Source organism: Microcaecilia unicolor, chromosome 7 (genome assembly GCF_901765095.1).
Source record: "Microcaecilia unicolor chromosome 7, aMicUni1.1, whole genome shotgun sequence".
Classification (NCBI taxonomy): Eukaryota; Metazoa; Chordata; class Amphibia; order Gymnophiona; family Siphonopidae; genus Microcaecilia; species Microcaecilia unicolor.
In genome coordinates, this window is record NC_044037.1 from 90,880,059 (window position 1) to 90,908,030 (window position 27,972).

Here is a 27,972-nt window from a genome sequence, read left to right on the forward strand (position 1 = left end):
AGTATGGTCCTAATTAACATTTTTAGGTCCTTGACTAATTCACAACCAGATACACAAATTTCAGAGGATCTACAGCCTACAATGGAGGAATTGGCAATGTATTTTAGAACTAAGATTGACAATATTAGATCAGTATTGTTTCCATTAGGCCCTGAATAATATTTGGAACATACAATGAAGTAGAGCAACAGTTGCTTGGTATTAAAGCAGACCTAGTTTGAATTGAATTCAGTCCAGTTTCTACTAAAGAGGTTCATTCTGTACTAAAAAAAAAAAGTTAGCCAGTAAGTTTTGTGTTCTTGATCATTGTCCTTCCCACTTACTTAAGTCTGTCACAATTCAGTTAATTGATTGGATTACATTATTAGTTAATTCTTTATTAAGAGAAGTCAATTTTCCTCAGTAATTTGGGAAAATTATTTTGACATCCTATACTACTAGTTATTACTTCAATATCAAATAATCTATCTATGCTCAATTAAGGCTCATTTTGTCTAACTTCTGCAATACAAAAACTATTCACTCTTTTCCTTTCTATATTGGTTCAATTCAGGATGGCAACACTTATATATGTGCTATTTTAAACCTGTTTAATATGATATATTATGTAATATTCAAATGTTACTGCTATGCTAGCCACATTGAACCTGAGTAATCCCTTGGGAAAATGTGGGATAGAAGTGTCAAATAAATAAAATAAAATACCAAAGTCACAAGGAACGGATTTGACTGAAGTAGCCAGTTTTCGACCTGTTGCCAGCATTCCTTGGCTTTCTAAATTATCTGAATCGGTAGTTACAGTACAGTTGAGGTCTTACTTAGACCAGTATCATTGTCTCCATGTCTCTCAATATGGATTTAGAATAATGCATAGTACTGAATCTTTATTGGTTATGCTGGTCACGAAGATTAAGACCTTATTAAGTCAAAGTATTCCATCTGTCTTAATTCAAGAGGTTAGGGCTCTTCAGCTTAGAAAAGAAATGGTTGAGGGGAGATATGATTGAGGCAGAGGCGTAGCTAGGGAGGGAGGCACCAGGGGAGCGGTCGCTTCCCCAAACAGATTCCTGCCCTCGCTGGAGCCTATTTTTTGCACAATGTGTTGCATTTAAAATGCGTGCCGGTGGCAGCGGAAGTCCACATTCCACTCCCCCCACGCCTTCAACCTGGCTCCGCTTCTGGATTAAGGTCTACAAAATCCTGAGTGGTGTAAAACGAGTTGAAGTGAATCGATTTTTTACTTGTTCCAAAAGTACAAAGACTAGGGAACACTCAAGAAAGTTACAAACAAGAGGAAATATTTTTCACTCAACAAATAGTAAAGCTCTGGAACTCGTTGCCAGAGGATGTGGTAACAGCAGTTAGCGTATCTGAGTTTAAAAAAGGTTTGGACATATTCCTGGAGGAAAAGTCCATAGTCTGCTATTAAGACTAAGCTACTGCTTGCCCTGGGATTGGTAGCATGGAATATTGCACTATTTGGGTTTCTGCCAAGTACTTGTGACTTGGATTGGCCACTGTTGGAAACAGGATACTGGGCTACATGGACTATTGGTCTGACCCAGTATGGCAATTCTTATGTTATGTTCTTATGCATTTAGCACATATCATTCTAGTGCCTAGCTGTAGGCAATCCATAGGTTATTAGCCCCATTGTGTAAGTGCATAAACTGAGTACCATCACTGGTCTTTGGTGGCGCCAGGAAGTTACCAGGATACTGCCAATATTTGGTGCTGTACCCGGAAAACTAACCAGGCATAGTTAGGACAGCAGTTTGTGCATTCAGGTGCTGGCATTAAATATCTGCAATGGCTGTATAAATTTTGAATCTGACCCACCTCCACACTGGACCACCCCCTGAAAATCTGGGTATGGCTCAGGTCAGTGGGACTTATCAACCCCATGATCTTTTAGTTGTGTTGATGGACATCAATTTTCAGATAGCTGATTAACGCAGGTAAGACAATGAACACTTTACTACTACTACTACTACTACTATTTAACATTTCTAAAGCGCTACTAGGGTTACGCAGCGCTGTACAATTTAACATAGAAGGACAGTCTCTGCTCAGAGAGCTTACAATCTAAAGGACAAAAATACAGTCAGTCGAGTAGGGGTCGTCAAAATGGGGCAGTCTAGATTTCCTGAAAGGTATAAAGGTTAGGTGCCAAAAGCAACATTGAAGAGGTGGGCTTTGAGTAAGGACACTTTCCCTTTAGTTTTAAAAGGTGCCAATTTATGACTAGACCTTCCAGTTTTTCCAACTGAAATTTGAGGAAGGAAAACGTCTTCTTTGGCTTCAACTATTTGCCAGATTGGATCCTGCCAAAAGTGGTATGACCCTAGGCTTACAGCATTCAAAACAAAGCCTTTCCCTCTTCCTGACCTCTATTCTCCTTCATGCTTTTCTGTCATAAACAGAAAACCCTAGCTAAATTAAATCTAAGGTGAATAAAATGAATGGTGCTCTCATCCCATCCTTGCTACAAAAAGGCTACCATCACTTTATCATACAGACACACAATTAAAATTTAGGTCACTAAAGTCAATGGAACAGTAGCACAATTCCTAGTACATCAGGTCTACTGTCACTGCCTCATACAGAGATGATGCAATCTTGTGACCAAAATGAATGGAGCACTCATCTCTTTCTTTCCTTATAGAAGCTACTGTTACTGAATCACACATGGTCTACCATGATCAGCAATATGAATGGAGCAGTGACCCCATTCTTGTTGTACAGAAATTCAGTGGCGTCGTGAGGGCAGTTGACACCCGGGGCGGGTCACCGCTGCGCACCCCCCCCCCCCCGGGTGCAGCGCGATGCACCCTCCCCCCTCCATAGCGCAACCCCCCCCCCCCCCGCGAGAACATACCTGGAAGGTGGTGAGGGGCGGGTGGGAGGGCCAATCCTCCGAGTGCACGCCGCTGGGGGGTGTCGGCGCCTTGCTGGTTCCTTGCTCTCTCTGCCCCGGAACAGGTAACCTGTTCCGGGGCAGAGAGAGCAAGGAACCAGCGAGGCGCCGACACCCCCCAGCGGCGTGCACCCGGGGCGGACCGCCCCACCGCTCCCCCTTCCTATGCCACTGCAGAAATTGCTCTCTCTGTATTGTGCATAAAAAGTCATTAATAAGCATTCAAGAATGAGGCCCCTTCCAAGTTAGCATAAAACAAGAAACAACTGTAACTGTTTGTTTGTTTATTTATTCAAAATTTGATACGCCACTATAGCTAATGGACAGATCACAACAGTTTACAAACAAAACAAAAAGCATAAGAAAAGAACTACAATAAGCAATAGGAAAGAAAACATACATACAAGAGAACTACACAAAATAAAATAGCATCCAAATTTGGAGCTAACATTTATACCTACACTCTCCCAGGTACCCGCTCCCGAACAGGCCGTCTCGTCACTGGAGTATGCCTTTTGGAAAATCCATGACTTTAGAAGTGATTTAAATTTTTTTATGTTACCTTCACTGCATTTAAACAATGGCATAGAATTCCAAAGTTGTGGAGCAACAAAGAAAAAAGCACTGTGACACTTGATTTCTAGTTGGGCGAAACGAGGCCCTGGAAATACCATGTGGTGATCGTTGATGGTTCGTAAGACACGTGCCAAAGAATCCGGTATGGTCAAAAATGAAAAGCTTTGAAAGCCAGGAACAATGTTTAGAATTGAATACTGTAAGTCACCGGTAACCAGTGATGGCCCCCTCCCTGCCCATCTTCAAATCCTTGCTCAAAGCCCACCTCTTCAGTGTCGCCTTTGGCACCTAACCACTACATCTCTATTCAGGAAATCTTGACTGCCCCAACTTGACATTTTGTCCTTTAGATTGTAAGCTCCTTCGAGCAGGGACTGTCCTTCTTTGTTAAACTGTACAGCGCTGTGTAACCCCAGTAGTGCTCTTGAAATGTTAAGTAGTAGTAGTAGTAGTAGTATGGTCTTTCAAAGCGGGCAAGACATGATTGAATTTCCGTAGATGACAAAGAGGGGCATTTTTGAAAGGGACGTTCAAGTTTTGATGAGGACGTCCTCACAAAACGTCCCCATCTAGAGGCGGGGAAACCCGTATTTTCGAAAGAAAATGGACGTCCATCTTTCATCTTGATAATACGAACAGGGACGCCCAAATCAAGAAATTTGGTTGTCCTTAAAGATGGTCATCCCTAGACTCAGTCGTTTCTAATTTTTGGTGATAATCGAAACCAAGGACATCCATCTCAGAAAAGACCAAATGCAAGCCATTTGGTCATGGGAGGAGTCAACATTTGTAGTGCACTGGTCCCCCTGGCATGCCAGGACACCAACCAGGCACTGTAGGGGGCACTGCAGTGGACTTCATAAAATGCTCCCAGGAACATAGCTCCCTTACCTTGTGTGCGGAGCCCCCCAAACACCCGCCAAAACCCACTACCCCTAACTGCACACCAGTACCATAGTCCTTACGGGTGAAGGAGGGCACCTAGATGTGGTTACAGTGGGTTTGTGGTGGATTTTGGAGGGCTCGCTGTTTCCTCCACAAACATAACAGGTAGGGGGGATGGGCCTGCGTCCGCCTGCCTGAAGTGCACTGCATCCACTAAAACTGCTCCAGGGACCTGCATACTGCTGTGATGGAGCTGAGTATGACATCTGAGGCTGGTAATCAATATTTTTAAAGATGTTTTTTGAGGGTGGGAGAGGGTAAGTGACCACTAAGGGAGTAAGGGGAGGTCATCCCCGATTCTCTCCAGTGGTCATCTGGTCATTTTGGGCACCTTTATGTGCCTTGGTAGTAAGAAAATCACGACCAGGTAAAGTTGTCCAAGTGTTCGTCAGGGACGTCCTTGGTTTTTTTGATTATGGGTTGAGGACATCCAAGTGTTAGGCACATCCAAGTCCCACCTTCGCTATGCCTCCAATATGCCTCCGATACTCGCCTTTGAACATTGGCCATCCCTGCGACGGAAAGCAGTTGGGGACGTCCAAAATCGGCTTTTGATTATACAGATTTGGACGATCCTGTGAGAAGGACGCCCATCTTCCGATTTATATCGAAAGATGGGCATCCTTCTCTTCTGAAAATTAGCCCAAAAGGATATAGATTGCTGTATTCTGTAAAGTCTGTAATCTCTTGAGTAGCGAATTGAAGATCCCTAAATAAATGATGTTACAATAATCTAACTGGGATATAAAGAGGGAAAGAATTAGAGAGTGAAATGTATCATGATCAAATAAAGGACAAACTGATCTCAAGTGGCGCAAGAGAAAGAAACTGAGATTTATATAGAGGAAAAATTTGAGGCTAAAAAGAAAGATTAGAATCATGGAGTACACCTAGATAGCAAAACCTGATGACAGGATAGATCAAGGTGTCAAATAACAGGAGCAGAACAGTTGTTCTACAGTGGCCAGCTGTTGCCTGAGTAGTAATGCACAAAGATCTGCACTGCAGGGGTAGGACGTATGGGAGTGCAAGAGATTTCTGTTGGGAAAATGAAAAATCAGAAAGAAAATTATGTACCTCATGAGCAGAACTCAAGCCTAAAAGAGTCAAAAAGCCTTGTTTCAGATATTGACTTTCTATGAATATTCCAGTAGTGTAATGTAAAAATATGGGCTGCCATGGGAATACTCTCTGAGATGTCACTGAAAATTTTCCTCAAAGTTTTATTAACCGTCTTCTGGATCTGTTGATTTTGTTGTAGACATAATATCTAAGGCTTCAGTTAACAAAAGTGTGATATGGATTATCATGGTCAGTAGGCCCCATTAGAGACAGTGGGAGCTGACATAAATATTGCAAGTTAATATACAGCAAGGATAGTTTTACATATCATTTTTGCATGTGATATGTAATGTAATGTGATGTGATATTTGTATTCCATCAACTCCCAATTTGGTTCAAAGTGGATAAAAAGCCACAGAAAACATTCTGCAAACAATAATATAACAATGAAAATATTAATAAAGATATTTTTAATCAAATACCACTTCATGTGTTGCCAAAATAAACAGTTGGACAATTTTCAAGCCTTTAGGTAAAGAATTCCAAAACTGTACTAATCGATAGCAAATAGAGGGGGTCTTTTACTAAGCCACAGTAGCGTTTTTAGCTCATGGTAAAAATCAGCTGGCGGTAAACGCTGAGACGCCTATAGGAACATAATGGGCGTCTCGGCATTTACCGTCAGGTGATTTCTACTGCGAAGTAAAAACGTTACCCCAGCTTAGTGAAAGACCCCCCAGAATGCAGTAATAATCTTTTATAATGAGCACCTTAAGAACATAGAGGGGCATAATCGACCAGAAACGCCTATCTCCATGGGCGTTAATCTCCGAGAACGGGTCCGTGAAGGGGCGGAGTGAACCGTATTTTTTAAAAAAAATAGACGCCCATGCTTTATTCGCCAAGGTGTGAGCTGGGCGTTTTTGCTTTTCACCGATAATGGAAAATGAAATCGCCCAGCTCAAAAACGAATAAATGCAAGGCATTTGTTCGTGGGAGGGGCCAGGATTCATAGTGCACTGGTCCCCCTCACATGCCAGGACACCAACCGGGCACCCTAGGGGGCACTTTTACAAAAACAAAAAAAAAGGTAAAAGAGCTCCCAGGTGCATAGCACCCTTCCCTTGGGTGTTGAGCCCCCCAAATCCCCCTCAAAACCCACTGCCCACAAGTCTACACCAGTACTATAGCCCTAAGCGGTGAAGGGGGGCACCTACATGTGGGTACAGGGGGTTTGGGGGGGGGTTGGACGACTAGTAGCATTAAGCAGCACAATTGTAACAGGTAGGGGGGGGATGGGCCTGGGTCCACCTGCCTGACGTCCACTGCACCCCCTAACAACTGTTCCAGGGACCTGCATACTGCTGCTTGGGAGGAGGGTATGACATTTGAGGGTGAAAGTAAAAAGTTGTGAAACATCATTTGTTGTGGTGGGAGGGGGTTAGTGACCACTGGGGGAGTCAGGGGAGGTCATCCCCGACTCCCTCTGGGGGTCATCTGGTCATTTAGGGCACTTTTTGGGGCCTTATTCGTCAAAAAACAGGGTCCAGGAAAAGTGCCCTAAATTCTAGCTACAAACGCATCCATTATCGGCGAAGGGCGCCCATCTCTGTTCGGGTGATAACCACGCCCCAGTTCCGCCTTCACCACGCCTCCGACACTCCCCCGTCAACTTTGTCCGCATCCGCGACGGAGTGCAGTTGAAAGCGTCCAAAGTTCGGCTTTCGATTATGCCGCTTTATTTGTTTTTGTGAGAAGAACGCCCATCTCCCGATTTAGGTCGGAACTTGGGCGTTATTCTCGTTCGATTATAAGCAGGATAGTGTTCCCACATTTGAACAGACTGAAGGTCCATCAAGCCTAATATCTTGTTTCCAATAGTGGTCAATCCAGATCAAAAGTATCTGGCAAGATCCCAGAAACAGTAAAACAGATTTTATGCTGCTTATCCTAGAAATATCACAAGAATTAACACTGAGTGTATATAGATGAGTAACCATAAAACAAGAGCTGTTGAAATAACTAGGTGGATTAGAGTCTCATATTATTCACATCTCACCCAATGGTGGCTCACTTGTACGTGCCTATTAGCTAATCATTGACTCAACCTCCACCGCCCTACGGCTACCAATTCATTCAGCCCCGTTAGTACAAAATTATTGAGGCTGGATGATACAAGAAACTTGTGACTTTTAAAGCACTCAATACAAAGTATACTCAGCACTTAACTTATGCCGGCTGGCGAACTCTTACACCCCTTGTGATATAAGTCAATCATATCCTAGAAATAAGCAGTGGATTTTCCCAAATCCATCTTACTAATGTCTTATGGACTTTTCTTCCAAATAAAATAGACCAGTTAGGAATTAGGGAATAAGGGACTCTTTAGGTTTATTTAGAGCCAAGTTTTGAAGAGAAAGAGTATTTGTATGCCTATTTTGTGGCTCCTAACAGGCAAGCTGAGTTCTGAAGAGTGGAGAGCATTAGGCTTTGTAAAGGATGGACTAACTCAGTCAAGGGACAAAAGTAAAACAGGGACAACCCTAAACAGCCTGCAAAGGCAAAATATATTCCCAGTGAAAGGGATGCTGGTGGTGCTTGCCTGGACAGGAAGATCAAGAACAGGGCCTGGGGCAGAAACTAAGGAGGGGCTCCAAAGCCCATGGAAGGCAATGCCTTGTTCAGCTCAGGGCAATTGCTGACCCTGATCCAGGATGAACATTAAGGAGTGGATAATCTTTTTCCCCAGGAACTATTCCTACCACTGTTTAACCAGTAAAGAGCCCAGTGGTACAAGACTGGAGCTAAACTAAAAAGTGAAACTTATTTAAAACTAACACAGCTGATGTCCGGAAGCAAAGTAACCTCTGGTACCCAAGGAAAAGAGGAGTTCTAAAGTGAACAAGAGAGAGGAAGAGAGAGAGACACACACACACAGTGCAAGAGAAATTGTGCCAGATGCCATGAAAAGATAAATGATCATCTCTGGGAAAAGCTGACTAAAGTCACCAGAAACAAAAAATGAGATTTTAATGAATTCTGTTGGAGCAAACAATTTGTAATACAACCATCCAAACCCCATCCTTTTACGTGAAAAAAGAATTAAAAAGTTACACATGTAACATGCCTATGGACCCATTCTCAACATTTTGGATCTGCTACTTTGTCACCTTTTCCCAGAAATGATCACATATTCCTAGGAGGAAAGAGGGAGTTGTTTACTTAAACATGTCTTATGAGAACTGTAACTACTGTTTGAATTGAATAAAGTACTGTAAACCAATCAGTTGATTCAATTTGTTCAGTAAAATGGAGTTTCATTTACACACCTGTGTGTGCTGTGGAGTTACTTCCAAGAACCTCCTCATTGAAGAGTGGAGTGCTGGAAAAGTGTGTGCCAGAGGCACCAGAAATTGGCATTTACATACATAAGTGCTAGGTGCTAGTCTATAAAGTATGCACCAAAGTCTCTTCACACATAACTGTGAGGGTGGTCTGGGTGATAGCCCCTGTCGGCTGGGGGTCCATCACAGAGCTCACATTTATGACATGACTCATGTGGTTTTGGACCGCCCTGAGGATGGTGTGAGCTAGCTGGGGCAGGAAAGAAAGTTCCTGGTTGTATCTCACAAAATATATCAGAATTGCAGAAATACTAGTGTAAAATTTTAGTAATTTGATACTGACTCTGGAGTACACTAGTTAATATTGAACTTATTGCAAGATAGTAAACAATTTGCTTGTTTAGAGGAGAAAGAGACCTCAGAAACCGAACGGATAAACCGTCCTTGGTTACTGCCGGCTGATAAATAAAGCCAACGTGATGTTTCTATCATTGGGCTCAGAAAACTCCTCTATTTTTAAATAGTGCACTTTTATGTGTTTTTTTTTATCGTGCAATAAACAAAAATTATGTGATTAAAGTTATGAACTTTGATGCTTTAACAGTGGTGACAAGCACTCACTCCACTGAACATTTAACTACAGCACTTATCTTAGCGTTCAACGGGGCCGCCGTTTCACCCGTCTTATGGCTTCCTCAGGAACCTGTGCTGTTTTTGTTCACCATTTGAAAGAATAAAAAGTCTTAGAAAAATATATACAAATGTTCTTTTATCTTGCAAAGTCCAAAACAACAACCCTCTGGCTTACTTATTTTCAAGTGGCAAACTGCTTTCAAAATGGCGCTGTTACATCACATGCCAACAAGGGCCTTTAAGTAGAGGTTTCGCTATGAAATTTAAAGAGACCTTCTAATGCTGTTATATTTGCCTCTAATTAATCGTGTATATGCCAGTCTATCAAACCGTTTAAGTCCATAAATCCCAAAAAATTGGATGACATAAATTAATCAATGGAAAAATTCATCCTGCTTTGCTTCATTGAAGTGAAGTTCACCTTTGCTTCTTCTCCTCAGGACCTTTAAATGTAGGTGTCATTATAAAGTTCAAGGACCTACTCATATTGGCAGTTATAATTGCCATCCATTTTTAAAATTAAAAACATGCCAGTCTATTGAATTATTTAAACCCATGGGTTCCAGGGAATTTAATTCAAAAATCCATTTTGCTTCTATTCATTTTAACAATGATTTGCGATCACCCCGTCTTCTTTTCTGTTCTATCTTATCGATGACACAACAACTACGATCTTCAAAGGAATGTTTCAAAAACATGCAATGTTCTACAAGAGGTTCCTTAATGTTCATTCTTCTAACATTCTGTGTTCTGTGATCTGTGTTCTAACATTCATACTTTTAACGTTCTCATGGTCATGCCGATATATAACTTGCAGCAAGGACAGTGAACAGCATAAAAGACGTGATCTGTCAGACGGTTTGTAAAAGTGTGTAGAGGATACGTTTTTTGATTAATTTCATCTTCAAATATCCTCGTTTGATGAGTGATTTTGCAAATTTGGCAGGTTCCACATTTAAAATGGCCAGTGATTTTCTGTGAAATATTTGATGTTTTCACAGGTAAACCCGCTGGACTTAGTTTTTCTTTTAAATTTTGTCCCCTGGCAAACGCTATATGCAAATTAACATTCTGAAAATTAGAATTTAATTGCAAGATTTCCCAACAATCTGATATGAGCAGGCCTGTGCCCTTTTGAAATTCCTCATAGCTCCCTCACTAACCCATTCTGGTAGAGCGTCCAAAAGGTCGAGGTTGTTCAACCCATCGTCTGTCTTTTGTTCTGGCTCTCCATCCACAGAAGTTCCTAAAGTCAGAGAACACCGCAGTTTTTCTAACCTCTGCTGGTGGTGAGGCTTTGGTACTTTGGGGTTCTCAATGTACAAATCTGGATCCTCCAATGGGAAGATCTCAGGAATAGACTCCTCTTCTTTCCTTGGACCATCAATCAGTCGGGCTCAAATGGCACTGAAATTGGAGAAATCCCAGCCCAAGACCACTGGGTAAGGTAGCCAAGGCAAAACTGCTACTTCTAGAAGACCTTGCTTCACAGGTGTTTTACAGGACACCGGAGCCGTTGGATAGTCTTTGTTCCCCATACACACAGGATAAAGTTACAGTTTGCTTATAATTCAACTGCGAACAGTTGAGAATCTCCCTTTGTACAAGAGTCTTGACACTGCCAGAGTATACTAGTGCATGATATGGGTACCCTTCTAGTTCCACCTGTAATACACAATTCTGGGTTCCCAGCTGAGCAGTTTCTACCAAACTGCAGTCATGAGTGGCAATTAGGTTCACATCCATAGCACCCTCCTCTAGGTCTTGGCAGTCTCTTGCTAGATAGTCCTTTCCCCACAACTGAAGCATATGGGGCCATATCCTTCCCACACCCATGGAAAAAGGCCACTGTAAGTTTGCAGAGACGGAGGCTTCCCTCGTTCTGACCACTTCCTTGGAGATCCCTGGCTAGGGCTCAATCTCTGAACCCTATATAATTGCAAAAGCCATTCTCTATCTGGGTCCATAGTGAGTGTCATCAATAGTGTAGATTAGACGTTCCCAAACCTGGTCCTGGAGGCACCCCAGCCAGTAAGGTTTTCAGGATATCTACAATGAATATGCATGAGAGAGATTTGCATGCTGTGGAGATAGTGTATGCATCTTTCCCCGCCTTTTTCATAAATGGAGGTAGATAACATATCTTCTGAACATATCTTGAGGTGATACTCCTGATTGTTTTGGAAAATTAATCAGACACAAATTCCTATGTCTAATTGTATTTCTCAATAAATAAGCTTGAATTGTCCTTAGCAATAGCATTACAAAAAGTATCCACCTTCAAAGAGCCTCCTTCCAATTTCTGAATATGGTTCTCCATTACAACCAAACAAGATTCTTCATTCTCAATACTTGTTTCCAAACTTACTTTGTGAGCTCTGCTCATTGCTATTTGCCTGGACAAATTCTGGTCGAAGGAAACAATCAATGACCACAAATCCTCTGATGTTAGTACTGGAGGAATAATTGGATTAAAATTCAAAGTTGTCAAAAGACAGCTTACCACTCTACTCTGGTTGATTAGAAGGCAAAGTAGAATATTCTCCTGTGTCTCCCACACTGGAGAAATCCCTGCTGGTCATAGTCTGTGGTCACGGTACCGAGAACCTGCTGAGACAAGTGTAACAGCATCTCTGCTCGCCACACTCGAAGAGGAAGTGAGATCATCTTCTTGTGTTTTCTGTGTTCCAGGCAGTACTTCCCTCATAGCTGCTGGGCTGGCTGGTGGGACCCACTCTTCGGGGGTCAGTGAAATGTTGCATTAAAGATGATTTGGAAGCCTCTTTAATGCAACATTTCGCTGACCCTCGAAGAGTGGGTCCCACCAGCCAACCCAGCAGCTATGAGGGAAGCCTCTTGACCCCAACTACCACTAGTAAATCATCCCTGGGAGTTCTTCCTTTAATTACAAAGGCATCCGTAGTTGAGGCAAGCGTAAGAGGTACCGACAGGGCTGCCAAAACCACAGTGCCCAACTTTCCTTTCCATTTCTTGTTTCCATGTATATCAATAGAAATCAAACAAAATAAAACATGGAAAAGAAAATAAGATGATACCTTTTTTTATTGGACATAACTTAATACATTTCTTGATGTATTAAGTTATGTCCAATAAAAAAGGTATCATCTTATTTTCTTTTCCATGTTTTATTTTGTTTGATTTCTATTGATAACCTTAAGAGTGGACTAACACGGCTACCACACTCCTCTACTTGTTTCCATGTATAATCAGGGAAGGAGCCGAAGTGATAACATCCTCCCTCTAAAATGCCATCTTGGAATCTCCTCTTGACTTGTAAGTTAAGAAGGAGTTCACTGCTCCCAAAAGAGATTGTGATACCAGCTGTAAGTCTGCCCCACAGAATCTCTGTTTTACTTAAGTTCAGAGACAGCTTGTTGTTCTTTGCCCAGTTTTTAAATTGCTGTTAGACAGGCAGTCAGTCACTAAATAGGTGACAGTATGGATCCCTATGGTACAGTGCCTAAGGTGATGATGAGGTACTGTGAATCCAACTGATAGCATTGAAGGAGGCAAATACTGTGCCTCTGACACTTGTTTATGGTATTGTCATTCACAGTGTCAAAAGCTGCTGAGAAATCCAGCAGCATCAGCCTGGGGCAAATCCCTTGTCATAGCTTCTTTGGTAATTGTCTAGCAAGGATACAAAAACCATTAGGTATAAATGTGGATTGAAAGTTTTGGCACAGATCCAGCCAGTTTTTCTCTTTTAGCTAATCACCGAATTATCCGATTGTCTGCTCTACAAGTTTTCTTAGAATGAAGAAGTTTAATGCTGGCTAGTAGTTTTCCTGGTTAAAAGGACTATTATTTAATGGGAGCAGACCACCACTATATTCAGTGCTGTAGGAGCTTCCCATCAGAAAAAGAGAAATTCATAGTGTTTGTGGTCCCTTTTTTGAAGCCCGTGCTAGTCAACTACACTATCGTTGATATGCACTGTTCTGCCATCACAAATGTGTATGCATTATTTGTACATTTGTAGTTTCAGCATGTTTCATAGACTGGCTGTCACTCTTGAGGGTCCTAACAATCTGTGCTTTCATAGGTCAGCTCCTGCATGTGACTCTTTCCCTCCAATCATGGACTGTACCCTAGTCTCAGGCACTGACCCTGTTGGCCCCTTTCTTTTTCCTCTAGCCTTGTGGGTCTTCTTGCTTTCTTCTGTCCTGCAACTCAGAAGTCTCCATTTTGGCTAAGAGCATGCTCCTTCTTCTACCTTGGAAAGCAGACTTTCTTTTCTTGCAATAAACAGTTGAAATTCAAGAAAAACAGTTGATATTGGGCTGCTGGTTTAGCTGGCTGTCTAGTAATGCCTGTGAATGCATTATGAGGACAGAACAAGCAGGGACTGAGGAAATGGGGGGGGGGGGGGATTCTATATATGGTGCCTAAAATAAGGTGGTGGGAAGATCTGTGCCAGTGGTGTTCCTAGGTAGGCTGCCACTTGGGGCGGATTGCCGCTGTGCTCCCCCCCCCCCCCCCACAGCACATCACCCTTGAAGTGAATTACCTCCACCCCCTGTGAATCACGACCTCCCCCAGGTGCATCACTCCCCCCCCCCCCCAAGTGCATCGCTCTTACCTCCTGGGGGTGCAGGGAGCACTTGCGCAGCTGTCAGCTCTGCAGGTTCCCTGTCCCGGAACAGGAAGTAATGTGAGAGGGAGCAGGGAACCAGTGTAACTGACAACTGTGTGGCTACTCCCTACACCCCCTTGCAGCGTGCACTTGGGGCAGACTGCCCTCACCACCCTGTCCTTGGTACGCCACTGATCTGCCCTAAACTAGGAGAACCTTTAACAGAATATGAGCTTAGCATGGATCTTGCGCCTAATTTGAGCATGGCATTTATACCTGCTGAAACTTGGTGTAAATGTTGGCACATAACTAATGGCAGTTGGCACGTAAATGACCCTATTCTAATTTCTGGTAACGCCCCTGACCCACCTATGCTCCTCCTAGAGACACACCCCCTTTTGAGTTGTGTGCTATAAAGTTTAGGCCCCTTTTTTTTTATAAAAATAGGGTGTAGCAGATCCTCACATAAACCCAAATGACTGCCAGTTAACACTGATTATTTATTGTTAATGGCTCATTAACTAGTTTATATGTAGATCTAGGATCTGTGTCCAAATTTGCATCCCTAACTTTGGGTGACATAAAGAATTAGGAGGAGGATGTCTAAAATTTTGCTTGCATCAGGGGTCTAATGTAAAAAATACATAAACATATATCATTAAAAATTATATATAATACAATAATGCAGAACCAACATCAAAATCAAAACTGCATATGCATGCTTACATAAACATACATACACATGTATATTATAAGAATATACATATAAAGAATGATAAAACATAATAACATATGATATAAAACATCATCATCATAACCTGAGAAATATTAACCAACAATCCATACATATATCGTCATATATCTATCTCCCCATTTACATGTACTTATTCACAAACTTAAAAAAAACTTACTCATACATACATATACCTACATACCATAATGTTATATTTCAAACTCATGTGTGCAGGTCTGTGAAGACCTTACCATCTGGGGTAAGTGTTGCAAAAAATGAGTGCAACAGGGGCTTATGAACTTATAGTGCACGCTTTCAAACACTCATGAGTAAGTTTTTTTAAGTTTGTGAATAAGTACATGTAAATGGGGAGATAGATATATGACGATATATGTATGGATTGTTGGTTAATATTTCTCAGGTCATGATGATGATGTTTTATATCATATGTTATTATGTTTTATCATTCTTTATATGTATATTCTTGTAACCATGATAACTATGTTTTGTTTTTAAAAATTTTTATAATATACATGTGTATGTATGTTTATGTAAGCATGCATATGCATTTTTGATTTTGATGTTGGTTCTGCATTATTGTATTATATATAATTTTTAATGATATATGTTTATGTATTTTTTACATTAGACCCCTGATGCAGGCGTTTGTACGCCGAAACACGGCCCGTGTCGGGTATTCATCATTAATAAAGGATTGCATTTTTCTCATTCCTGAAGGCCCAGTGTTTACTTTTTCTGTTTGTTTGGTTGCTTTTGTATGCTGCTTTCCCTCTGTTTTGTGACTAAAATTTTGCTTGGACAGAACCAACTGTAAAACTGTTAGAGCTTCCCACAAAGTCTAAAAGTTGAACATACCAAGGCATTTCAGTGAGCTATACCACTCGAGAACTCATTTCCTAAGGGAACACTGAAAGAAATTGGTTCTTCAGGGCCTTGGACTTCCATCCCAAGTATCTATTCTGGCCTGCTTAACCTCTGCAGCCATTCTTCCATTTCCATCAACTGCCTAACACCTTCTGACATGTTCTGCAAGTTTTTATTTCACATTACCAATGCATGAAACATGTTTAATGAAAAGGAGACAATATAATGACAGTGGTGAAAATAATAATGATGAATTTGTGCTGAGAATCTGCTGTCATTTCTACATAAGTACATAAGTATTGCCACACTGAGACAGACCAAAGGTCCATCAAGCCCAGCATCCTGTTTCCAACAGTGGCCAATCCAGGTTACAAATACCTGGCAAGATCAAAAAAAAAGTTCAATACATTTTATGCTGCTTATGCCAGAAATAGCAGTGGATTTGCCCCAAGTCAATTTAATAATGGCTTATGGCCCGTTCCTTTAGGAAGCCGTCCAGACCTTTTTTTAAACCCCGCTAAATTAACTGCCTTTTACCACATTCTCTGGCAATGAATTACAGAGTTTAATTACGCGTTGAGTGAAGAAAACCTTTCTCCGATTTGTTTTAAATTTACTACTTTGTAGCTTCACCCTAGTCCTAGTATATTTGGAAACAGTAAACCAATGATTCACATCTACCCATTCCACTCCACTCATTGTTTTATAGACCTCTATCATACAGACCTCTATCTCCTGTCATTAAAATCTACTGCACGCTTTCTCTTTACAATTTTTTGTCTCTTTGCAGCATACACCAGGAGATGCTTGGTATTATGAAATATGCTATATAAAAATCATGTTATTAAAAATTAGGAGAACTGATGTGTTATGAATAGAATATTAAACAAAACAGCTCCCTGTTAAATTCATCAGAGATGTCATCATCTGTTTTCTAGCCTTCCTAGGATACAAGGCTCTTGATTTGCATATTAACAGATTCCATCTCTTTTTTTTTTATTTACAGAAGTCAGCTCTGTAGAACCTGGGATGCTATGCTAAGAGGGGGGGGGGGGGGGGGGGGGGGGAAGGCCCTCCAACCACTGACTCTGAGTCTCTGTTATTTTTAGTTTAATCAGAGTGTCAAGGATCAAGTTTTTCCTTCTGCCCAAGAGACAAAGTCCAAAATAGTTCAGAATAATTTCCAAAAACTCCAGCTGCATCATATCATGAGGCACAGCTGTTCCAACTTTTATGCTGTCTGTCAGAATGGGATTTATCTTCTACATAAGAATTACCATACTGGGTCAGACTGTATCTGGCTTTCAACAGTGACCAATCTAGATCACAAGTATCTGGCAGGATCCCAAAAAAGTAGATATATTCCATGCTATTTACCCCCCAGGGATAGGTAGTGACTTTCTTCAGGTCTACCTTAATAACAGATTGTGGACTTTTCTTCCAGAAATTTGTTCAAACCTTTTTAAAACCCAGTTCCGCCAACTCTTTTACCACATCATCCAGCAACAAGTTCCAGAGTCTGCATATCTGTTGACTGAAAAAAATATGTTCTCCTATTTGTTTTAAATGTACCGCTTAGTAACTTCATGCCCCCTTGTAATTGTACTTTTGAATGAGTAAACAATCAATTCACATTTACTCATTTTACTCCACTGAAGAAATACTTTATTTTCTGGCACACAGCGCTTTTCAGTACTGGAGGCGTCTTTGCGAATACAGACAAGCTGTTCACACAACGGGAGTTGTACCCCGATTGTTTTACTTACCTCTTGCGCCATAGTTCGCAAGTTGACCAATAGGAGTTTATTGACCCCTGATGCAGGCGATTGTACGCTGAAACATGGCCCGTGTCGGGTCTTTGTCATATTAAAGGACTACATTTTTCTCAATCCTGAAGGCCCAGTGTTTGCTTTTTTTTTTTTTTTTTCCTTTTTTTGTTCACACAGCGCTAACCAGGCAGTAATTGGCATTGTACGCGTGCTGACAATTACCGCCCAGTTAACGTATGAGACCTTACCGCTTAAGTCAATGGACATGCACCAATTTTCATTTTGCCGCATGTCCATTTTTGGCCAAAAAAAGGCCTTTTTTGCAGGTACGCTGAAAAATGGTCCTACGCGCGTCCAATACACGCATCTACAACAGCGCAGACCATTTTTGGGCGCACTTTAGTGAAAGGACCTCTAAAGTAGTGGACCCAAAATGTTGAGAATGGCTGATTTTCATGTCATGGTTCCATAAGCAGTCTGCAAAAGTTACATGTTTGAACTTCTGTAACTTTTTAATTTTTTTACTTAAAGGGATGGGTTTGGACCATTGTATTACAAATGGTTCATTCTAACAGAATTCATTAAAACCTCTTTTTTTTGTTTCTGGAGACTTTAGTCACCTTTTCCCAGAGATGGTCACATTTAGGGACCCTTTTACTAAGCCACGTAAGCGTCTACGCTCGCCCAACGCAATACGCGCATCTGAAAAATATTTTTTATTTTTGGGCACGTGTAACAGATGTGTGTCAAGTGGCATTTGACAAGCGTAGGTCATTACCGCCCGGATTCTTTACCGCTAGGTCAATGACAGGCAGTAAGGTCTCGGACCCAAAATGCACGCCCGGCAATTTTGATTTTGACACACGTCAAGCTCCATCTCTGGCAGTCTTCAAATCTAAGCTAAAAGCCCACCTTTTTGATGCAGCTTTTAACTCTTAACCCTTATTGACTTGTTAATAACCCTTATTTTATCATCCTCACTTTAATATTCCCTTATCTCTTGTTTGTCCTGTTTGTCTGTCCTAATTAGACTGTCAGCTGTGTCAAGCAGGGACTGTCTCTTCATGTTCAAGTGTACAGTGCTGCATACGTCTAGTAGCGCTTTAGAAATGATAAGTAGTAGTAGTAGTAGTACGTCCATTTTTGGACAAACAAAAGAGGTCTTTTTTACAGGCACGCTAAAAAATGGATCGGCGTACACCCAAAAACCCGTACCTACACTACTGCAAGCCATTTTTCAGCACACCTTAGTAAAAGGACACCTTATTTTTTTTTTATATACCACTTACAAACCTGAATACTATTGAAGTTGTGAAAATTTAGGAACAGTAGGGCTTATAGTCTGAGGCAATAAAGGGACATGTGACTTGTCCAAGTACAGTCAGTGACCAATGCAATGTTTAAATTAAGAACTTTCTCAGAGAAACAGGCTGCGAATGCATCAGATGTTTGACTTGAAGGGGAGTAATCAGGTGTAGGTGCTTGGTTTAGCTCTTCACTCTTCTATATACTGTAGTTGTCTAGTGTCTGGAGCATTCTCTGTCTAGAGAAATATTGCCTCTATAATCTGCAGAGGAATTTGAACCAAGCTCTCCTAAATCTCAGTTCTCTGCTGTAGCTATTAGGCTCCTCCTCCAGCCTTCAGGTACCCTAGACAATATTAATGAAAGGTCACAGAGTACTAATAGTAGAACTGCAATTTCACTTCTGAGTTCTTTCTGTACTGTGGGGTCCAGGTGATTTGCTGCTCTTTAGTTTGTTGATTTGGCCTATTACATCTTCCAGGTTCATTGTTTGTTTAATTTCCTTTGAATTGTCACCATGAATCATTTCTGGCATATAAGGATACATCTTCCTCAGTAAAGACCACAGAAAAGAATTAAATTAGTCTCTCCACTGGTGCTTTGTCCTCCTTGATTGCCTCATATATTCTTTAATGAATGAGCTTATCTGATGCAACTGCCCTCTATTGAAAAGTACATAGAATTTAAAGAAATCATATTTCACTGCCTTCTGTGGACCTGCCTGTAGATGCTCAATACCTTACATGGTCTGAAACATAGCTTGATAATAAACTACTAATAAAACTTGTAGTACTAAAGACCAATGTTGCCTAGGGTGTCTACGCAGGAAATAGGATGTCCAGGTCAAAAGTGTAGTTTCCTGTATATTTTGCAAAAAAAACTGACTGAACATAAATCCTTTAATAAAATACATAAAAGGGTGTGGGAAATGTATGCACATGTGTCAGAAAGTACAATGACAGCACTTATTTTACAGAGGAGCATTTCTAAAAAGAACAGCATCACGCAGGGCTTTAAATTTTAAGGTCCAGCACTTACACATATAAGCATCAGTGTGTACCCTGTACGTAACTGCCAGATTTTACTAGGGGTGTGCAGGGCAAACATTTTCATTTTCTTTAGTTTCCCATATTGTTTGGAGGATCTTTTGTTTTGGTTTTTTTTTTAATTTTAAATTTTTGTTGTGGAGGGCAGTGCCATTCATAATGTGTCCTATTCTTGACAGACAAAATGCAACAAAATGTTCAGGTTTTTTACAGTCATTTCCATCAGACATGCTTTTTCCCTTGCTTGGGACTGCCAGGGCTTGGGGAAGAGTAACCTAATAGTTACTGCAGCAGCCAGGGAACCTGGTTCAATTCTCATTGCAGCACCCTGTGACTCTGCGCAAGTCACCTAACCCTCTATTGCCCCAGATAGAAACTAAGTACCTGTATTTAATATGTAAAGTGCTTTGCAACCCCAGAAAGATGGTATATCAAATCCCATCCGCTTTCCCTTTTTCAGGGAATAAATCCTGAGCCAGGAGTCATGGCTTAGGGAAAGAAGGTCCACTTTATAGGATCTCAACAGATTCCATGACAGGGTCTGAGGGAGGTTTGAAGAACATACGGAGAAGAGAAGTGTACAGAGGAGAGTAAGGCTGGTAGCTGGAGGGATTAGAGGAAGTCACTCAGTGGTTGGTTAATCCCAAAAGTGAAACTGGTGAGGAATACCAGGCTTTCTAAAATGATTTCCTAGTTACAATCAATTTTGTTTTGCCACTGTATTGTCAATAAAGAAAGATTGTAGTTGCACCAGACAAATGTTAATAAAAAAAACTTGAGACCTCAGTTGCCCAAGGGAGGAGGGGCAACACTGCTCCTTAACCCCACATAGGGCTACTATCATTGGTTCCCATTGATATCGGGGGAAAAAAGAAGCGGTAAGAAATAACTGAATTGTGAAAAAAGCTACTGCTCCAAAAAAATCCGATAATTTTATTTTAAGTGCTATGGAGATCATTATTTACTGAAACAAAAAAAATTTTTTGCATACAAAAGGCTTTAAGCAATCTGAGCCACGAAGTTCTAAAAAAAAAAAGCTGTGCACAGCAATAATGAAAAAAATATATACATTAACTTCCGTTTACTAAGCCACGTTGGCAGCTGCTGTGCGGCAAAGCCAACACAGCCTATTATGTCTGCATTAGTACACCACCAGCTACTAGCACTTAGTAAACTGGGAGGTAAGCTTTAACTTATCTTGAATGACCTCCACTGGTGCATGGGAGTCACGGACCGAGAAAGGGATCTACGTGTTGTCGTTGATGATACGTTGAAAACTTCTGCTCAATATGCTGCTGCAGCTAGGAAAGCAAATAGAATGTTGGGTATCATTAGGAAAGGGATGGAAAACAAAAATAAATATATTATTCTGTTGTCGTATCGCTCCATGGTGCGACCGCACCTCGAGTATTGTGTTCAATTCTGGACGCCGCACCCGCACCTCAAAAAAGACATAGTGGAATTGGAAAAGGTGCAGAGAAGGGCGACAAAGATGATACAGGGGATGGGACAGCTTCCCTATCAGGATAGGCTGAAGAGGCTGGGGCTCTTCAGCTTGGAGAAAAGGCGGCTGAGGGGAGATATGATAGAGGTCTATAAGATAATGAGTGGAATGGAACGGGTCGATGTGGAGCGTCTGTTTACGCTTTCCAAAAATATTAGGACAAGGGGGCATGCGATGAAGCTGCAGTGTGGTAAATTTAAAACAAATCGGAGGAAATTTTTCTTCACTCAACATGTAGTTAAACTCTGGAAATCGCTGCCGGAAAAGGTGGTTAAGGCGGTTAACTTAGCGGACTTCAAAAAAGGGTTGGACGGCTTCCTGGAGGAAAAAACTATAGAATGTTATTGAATGGACGAGGGAATAGAGTATTTCTAGGATGGGCGGGACAAATTGCACCATATGCCTGGAATAGACTTCCTGAGCTGGTACGTCAAGCTCCATCTCTGGCCGTCTTCAAATCTAAGCTAAAAGCCCACCTTTTTGATGCTGCTTTTAACTCCTAACCCTTATTCACTTGTTCAGAACCCTTATTTTATCATCCTCACCTTAATATTCCCTTATCTCTTGTTTGTCCTGTTTGTCTGTCCTAAATAGATTGTAAGCTCTGTCGAGCAGGGACTGTCTCTTCATGTTCAAGTGTACAGTGCTGCGTACGTCTAGTAGCGCTATAGAAATTATAAGTAGTAGTAGTAGTCTTTTGGCCGCTGTCGGTGACAGGGTGCTGGGCTCGATGGACCCTTGGTCTGTCCCAGCATGGCGATGCTTATATACTTATGTACAAATCAAACTGAATTAAAAAAATACTTATAAGGCTGAAGCACAGAAGAAAAAAATCCTCGACAAGGAATTCCTTTTTCCACTATGCTGCATCAGGATGTGAATCCTCATGGCTCAGATTGCTTAAAGCCTTTTGTATGTAAAAAATAGTTTTGTTTCAATAAGTAATGATCCCGTTAGCACTTTAAAATAAAAATGACGGATTTTTTCTTGGAGTGGTAACTTTTTCTTACAGTTGAGTTGTTTCTTACAGCTTCATTTTCTAGTATTTATGGGAATGGATGATAATATCCCCATTTGGGGTTAAGGAGCAGTGCTGCCCCCCCCCCCCCCCCCCCCCCCCCCGTGCAGTTGAGGTTTCAAGCTTTTTTAATGTTTGTCTAGTGCAATTATGATCATTTTTTACTGATAATACAGTGGCCAATTGATTGTAACTATGTAGGAAATTAAGATTTTAGCCTCCCTTCATTTATAAGTAATTTAGGGCCTTGTTTACAAAGCCATGCTTAGTAAGCAAGGCCTTTCATTTTCTAAAATGGTTGACATAAATGCTTCTGTTCCACACAAACATTTATGTTGCTATTTCATAACGTACAAGTGTATGTGCCCAAACACTGTTACATTTTAGATGTTTATAATTCTAAAATGGATGCTCCTGCCACATGTAACCAGCACACAAACAAAATGCCTAATTCATCACCTTGAATGGAAATGGAAGCTTTTCTTGAGTGATGATCTTTCCAATGCTTGAGAATTTGTTGTTGTTTTTTAATCAATGTAGTTGTGCATGTGTTATGATTTTATGTATGAGTACCAAGGGAAGAAGTATAGATGGAGAAAAGAAGATTGATAAAAGGGGCCCAATATGAATATTTTTTTATGAAGTTTTAAGGTGGGAGGGGGGGGGGGGGAATAGCTCCTGTGTTGGGGAATACGGAGTTTGTGATAGAGAATTGGAACTTCAGGGCTTATATTGAGATTCTGACCAATCCTGTAGAGAATCCAGACTTCACACAAAAGAATTTGTTGAATGATGCTATCGATTTTTAATTCTAATTTAAAGGTGGGGGAAAGAGGGGATGATGTGTAAAATGCCACTTTCTTTTGCCTCCTCAATACCTAGTTTGCCTCCCTGTTGCCACCCCAAATATTTCTGTCTAGAGACACCACTGGCTATCAGCTGGAACCTGTTAACTGGTTACAGTGGTTCCTTATTATCCCACATGTAACCAGCACACAAACAAAATGCCTAATTCATCACCTTGAATAGAAATGGAAGCTTTTCTTGAGTGATGATCTTTCCAATGCTTGAGAATTTGTTGTTGTTTTTTTTAATCGATGTAGTTGTGCATGCGTTATGATTTTATGTATGTGATTACTGTAACCCGCTTTGGTAGAAAGTGAGATATAAATATAATAAATAAATAAATCATCCAGCCACATCAAAAGGATCCTTGCCTTGACGAAGATCAAACTATCACACTATTGCAAATCTTTCCTTTATCTCAAAAAGAACTGAATAATTTGTATCTGATCATTTGAACATTTCCTTGAATACTCCAACATGCTACATCCTAATCAAACTGGGTTTCATAAATAGCATAACACTGAAATAGCTCTTCTAGGCCTGCTTACAGCTGGCACTCACATAGCTAAGTGGGCAATGATAGGACTGCACAAGAACAGTCCTAACTGCCAGCTCCTCCCAAGCTCCACCTAAGGACTGCCACAGCCTAATTGAATATTGAACCCCCTAGTTCCAATTCTTTAGTTTATTAAAACTTGATATTCCACATATACCAAACTGGTGGATCTTAATGGTGTACAATAAAATTGAAAACAAAGGAAATAAGAAAAGAAACGCCATTAAAATATAAGATAGCACAATCATTCATCAAAGGAAGTACATAAGTACATAAGTAGTGCCATACTGGGAAAGACCAAAGGTCCATCTAGCCCAGCATCCTGTCACCGACAGTGGCCAATCCAGGTCAAGGGCACCTGGCACGCTCCCCAAATGTAAAAACATTCCAGACAAGTTATACCTAAAAATGCGGAATTTTTCTAAGTCCATTTAATAGCGGTCTATGGACTTGTCCTTTAGGAATCTATCTAACCCCTTTTTAAACTCCGTCAAGCTAACCGCCCGTACCACGTTCTCCGGCAACGAATTCCAGAGTCTAATTACTCGTTGGGTGAAGAAAAATTTTCTCCGATTCGTTTTAAATTTACCACACTGTAGCTTCAACTCATGCCCTCTAGTCCTAGTATTTTGGATAGCGTGAACAGTCGCTTCACATCCACCCGATCCATTCCACTCATTATTTTATACACTTCTATCATATCTCCCCTCAGCCGTCTCTTCTCCAAGCTGAAAAGCCCTAGCCTTCTCAGCCTCTCTTCATAGGAAAGTCGTCCCATCCCCACTATCATTTTCGTCGCCCTTCGCAATACAGGACCAGTCAGCCATCCCTGAAAATGCCACCACCTCAATCAAATACAAGCTGAAAAAAAAATAAGTTTTCAATGGTGATTTAAATTTTGTAAAAGACTGTTCTCTCTATATATATGGGAGTAGCTCATGCCAAACCCTGGGAGAGAAAAAATAAAAGTTCACTGCCTCGTAGACTCCAAGCGGGCCAGTCTAGGATTAGGCAAAACTATTCTATTAGAATCTAGTGAATGTAGATTATGGGCTGGTGTATAAGGAACAACATAAGTAGAGAGATAGGGTGGGACACCCAAATGATAAACCTTGTGAGTTAGCTTCAAAACCTTACAGAAAATTCTGTATTTAATCGAGAGCCAATGGAGGTGAAGAGACAATGGAGAAATGCGATCATACTTGTTTGCTTTGCAAAGGAGTTGGACTGCACAATTTTGAAGTGATTGAAGTCACTTGATTTGCAATGAAGAGAGACCAGCATAAACAGAATTAGCAGGGGTGTAATCCAGTCATGATACAAAAAACGCATGAATATCAGAGTATAATGATGTAAAATCTAAAAATGTGCATAGATAGCGAAGTTGTTACTTCAGGTAATTTCACAGTTTTGATGTTTACACTTTCCAAATTCTCTTGTATGCTGGGAAATATAGGCTTAGTAGTACAAAAAAACTAGCAGTACATTATCTCCTCTTTATCTTCAAGGGTCCATATAATTGTAGTTAGCCCTCTTAGCTCCCCCCCCCCCTATTTTTCTTACACATAGAGTTTGCACTTATCCAAAGTTAGCTTTCTGATCTTTTGGAAAGGTTGAAATGCGCTTAGTCCCCCGATGAAGCTCAATATTAGAGTGAAACGGCGAGCCCCGTTGGGCAGAGTCCTAAGCTAAGTGCTTTAAATATATTTTATAAAGTGCCTTGGATTGTTATAATCACTATACAATATAAAAAAAATTAACAAAACTAATAAAATATGAAGGTTTTTGACCAGTGATAATACTGGAGTCTAAATAAGCTGGCACTTAGAAATTTTGATCTGCTACCAAGCATAGACTGTTGAGGTCTTTTCCTCCATTGATATAATATAATAATTTAATCAAATATTAACATCTCACGGTGAAAAGTTATAATTTGACATTTCAGCTTGCTAGTTGAGTCTTTACAATAACTTCGCTGAGAATTTTGTCTAGTTTATACTATATCTACAGCCGATTTTTGAGTGCCATTTATAGAATCCCCCCCCCCCCCCCCCCAAGATGTGCATGCAGTGAGACTTGGCAAAAATAATTTGTTCTTTCTCAAAGGTGCAGAGCAATTCACCCATTTTTCTGCTTAATTTTATGTTATGCTTTCTATTGTTTTCTTTCTGTATGTTGTCTGATGCGGTTTGGTGGATTTCAGGTACAATGGAATGAGGAAAGTCCTATGACTGTTGAAAAACTTTAATCTATGTTAAATAGACTTTACTATGCTTAAGTAAGGTTGCATAACCAGTTTATAGGACAATTTCAAAAACAAAGTAACTTGTTTAACTAGGTCATGTGAAGAAGTGATTATAAAAGCATACTGATATTTATTTATATATTTACTAATGTTAATACTCTGTGTTTCCCAAATTCACATCAACACAACTTAGAGTTAAAATTTTAATATAAAATAAACCACCCAGATAAATTTGTCTCAAAACTCATCACATTTGATAACCTAGCTTCTTCTTGAGCTTAGAACATATACTCCACCCTACCTGTCTTGCCCTAAATGCTAGCACAAAGAAGCAGTCTTTACCTGCTTACCAAAGGTAACTGGTTCCAACATAAGCAGGTCAACACTAAAGGCAGAGTTCTACAAGCATTCTAACTTACACCTCCCTAATTGTGGTCGATGAAGGAGGTTTAGCTGAATCATTTCATCAGCCTCACCACTAAATATGAAGGCACACCTTTAAAACAACATCCTTTGCCAATTATCAAAGGTGATCCCCTGGGCAACAGTATAACTCCCTTAGTATGGGGTCACACAGGGCCGGTCAAACCCGGTAAGCAGGGTAAGCACTGCAGGGGGGCGCATGCCTTCAAGGGCGCCACTTTGCAAGCAATCAAGCTCTGCTGAGTATCTAATCTCTGCTGCTCATCTCAGTCTGGCTCCAAAGCTGTCAGCTCTCTGTCCCGTCCCTCCCCCCTCCCAAGCAGAGAAATATCCTCCTTGTGTTTGTCAGAAGACGTCACTGCTCCAACTGAGGCCCAGATGCATCAACCAAACGTTAAAAAAGCAAAATCGTTAAAGCCATTACCGAATTTTAAAAAACGAACAATGCTCCAAAAAAACAAGTCGCACAAGTTCGGTGCGGTATTGTAAAGAACGATGCATCAATCCCCGTCGGTAATCGGCTCCTAAAGCATGCGCAGAGCAGCCAAGCGTTATGCTGGCTGCTCTGCGCATGCCAGAAACGTCAAAACAAAGAAAAAAACCGAAAACAACACAAACACATGGCTCCCCGCTTTCCCCTGCATGTCTCCACAAACATAAAGGATCGGGAGGGGGCAAAGGCGCTCATAAGGATCATCCTGAATGGACGGCCTTGCCCCCCCCTCCCGAGGTCGCCGCTGCTCCCCGCTGCTCCGTGTGTGAAATAAAAGCTGTTAAAAATCTTAACTTTTGCAGTGCCGGGCCCCCCTCCTTTCCTGTCTCTCTCTTCTCCTTCTGTATCCAATGCTCCGCCTCTTGCCATCCTCCGCCTCCATGCCCCGCTCCCCTGAGTTCGTCATCGCCGCTCCCCCCTCCACCGGACCCCCCCTCCACCATAATGGCCGGTGCAGCGCCTCTCACCTATGTTTGAAGGCGCTTCACGGGTTGGATCAGCTGTTCGTCGATCGCTTCTGTCTCCTCCGACGTCTTTCTCCTTCTTCTTGTGCCCACCCTCCTCTGACGTCAGTTATCTACGTAGTTAACTGACGTCAGAGGAGGGCGGGCACAGGAAGAAAGAGAGAGACATCGGAGGAGACAGAAGTGATCGCCGAACAGCTGATCCAACCCGTGCAGCGCCTTCAAACATAGGTGAGAGGCGCTGCACCGGCCATTATGGCGGAGGGGGGAGCGGCGACGACGAACTCAGGGGGGCGGGGCACGGAGGCGGAGGATGTCAGGAGGTGGAGCATTGGATACAGAAGGAGAAGAGAGAGACAGGAAGGGAGGGGGGCCCGGCACTGCAAAAGTTAAGATTTATAACAGCTTTTATTTCACACATGGAGCAGCGGGGAGCAGCGGTGACCTCGGGGGGGGGGGGGGGGGGGCAAGGCCATCCATACAGGATGCTGCTGATGAGCGCCTTTGCCCCCTCCCGATCCTTTTTTAATTTTAGTTTCATTTTTTGTTTTTGGCAGAGGGAAGTTCGGTGGCAGAGGGAAGCGGGGGAGCTCACTTTTCTTTTTTAAACAT